The following is a 2028-nucleotide window of genomic DNA, read 5'->3' as shown; positions in this document are numbered from 1 at the left end:
ATTTTACCACAAACAACATGAAGCTGATCTCAACCTTCATTGCGTTCATTTAGATAGTATGCTGTTTGATTTTTCTCCATCTCATCTCCTGGTCTGGTGACCACATTTTTTTTGCAATTTCCTGGCTGAAGAAGCATCACATGCCATCGCTGCACCGAGGTCTGTGCAGCCATTGTCTATGTTCACTCACTCTGTTTGCGTCAGTGCTTTGTACATCGCACACAAGAACGATTTTCCACTTCACAACTGTTAGAAATCCCCCCGATAAACACATTTTACTTGTGTAATATTGTCCCTACACGCGTGGAGCATGCAGAGCTTTATTCACAGCTCCTTTTACACAAACGTGATTAACAGTTCAACTTCAGGTTCAGGTTTTATTTCTCTGGTTTTACTTGTATAATTTGGGTTTTTTAGGAAGAGAAGAAAGGAAGAGTTGTCAGCCTTGTGTTGTCTTTATGTGTCACAAACACATTCGGGCTGATTTCAGTTCTGCTCTTCTCGTGTCGTTATTGTCGTCTGGACCAATAGCAGAACTCTGAAGGCTCTCCTGGTCATGTGAAGACTCGACAACGGAAGTAAAATCCACTTTCTTTCTTTTTTTTTTTTTACTCTAAATCAGAGTCGCAACACATGAAATGCTTCAAAACTAACTTTCATCCTCCAAATGACTGTTTCAGTTTGGAATAAGAAATTCTATTCTATTTCTAATCATTTCATTATCGTTCAGTTAGATTATGTACAATTCTCCAAGGACAATACAAACAAAAATAAATACAAGCCAGTTCAAAGAAGCACACAAATACAGTTTTTAGGAGAGCACGTGGATTTGTTTATTTCTGACATTATTTCACAAAACTTTTTATTAAATTGTTCTGTTTATGTAGTTTCACTTCATTTGCCTTCATGGTCATCCTTGTTTCAGATCTTGTGAGGAAAATAAACATTACGGGGAAGATTCAACATTCGAGTTGAGACACAAAGTCTTCAAAATAACAATTGTAATAATTCCCAAAAGCATCTTTTAGCAGTTTGTGTGTATATGTGGGCCACAGAGTGGTGTGGTGGTTTGCACTCTCACCGTTTGCGGCCGGGCCCTTGTGTGGCGTTTGCATGTTCTCCCTGTGGCTGCCTGGGTTTTCTCCCGGGACTGCAGTTTCTTCCCACAGTACAAAATCGTGTTTGAAGTTGGTACCTGTGCCTCTCCATGTGTGTGAGAGATTTAATGTGTCTCTATATAGACTAAACTCAGCATTCACCTACTGTTAGGAGGGATTTCCTCCAGCGCCATGTGATCCGTTGGATTCAACTTTGGTCTCAAATTATCTTTTTTTTTTTTTTTCATCTCAAATTGTACTTCAAGTGTACAGTAAGTTTATATACACACATTGTCCAGTAGTAAAAAAAAACATCTCTTCCCTCCCTTTTAAACCCCCAGAACACACATTGTGCTTCAGAAAACTTGTTTCCACTTGCATGTTGCTTCGGGCATAAAGTTTTGTCCACTGTGACGTGGCAGAATTAACGTGCACCGGCACTGCTCATGTCGTACAAATTGTCAGTGTTTGTTTTAACAGGGAGGCGGACAAACACTTCAATCTGAACCAGCAGAAAAAGATTTCCAATCACTGGTATCATGAGCACACACCAGAGCGTGACAAAACCTCAGGTCAGCTGAATTTTATCTTCCCCGACAGCGCTGGGAAACACTTCAACGTTTTAAACAGTAGCCGAGAGAAAATACACGATGAACGGGCTGCACTTGAAACAACAAGTGTCCCTGTGTTCCTCTCCAAGATGCCGCACCGTCAGGAACTGGTCAAGCTCCATTCGCCAAAAGCCCCCAGCCACATTTCACATCATCTCATGACTTAATATCTTTTTATGGCTGAGGCTTTTCACCCAGCGGCAACCACGCAACACAGGGCGCACGCTTATCCTGACTTTATTACGACTACAGCGTCACAAGCCGACTGTTTACTCTTCGGTAAAGGGAGTTAAGTTGAGGGAGGAGACTTGAGAGGAGCT

The sequence above is a fragment of the Lipophrys pholis genome (assembly GCF_963383615.2).
Source record: "Lipophrys pholis genome assembly, chromosome: 4".
Lineage (NCBI taxonomy): Eukaryota > Metazoa > Chordata > Actinopteri > Blenniiformes > Blenniidae > Lipophrys > Lipophrys pholis.
Note: the sequence above shows the minus strand (reverse complement) of the source record.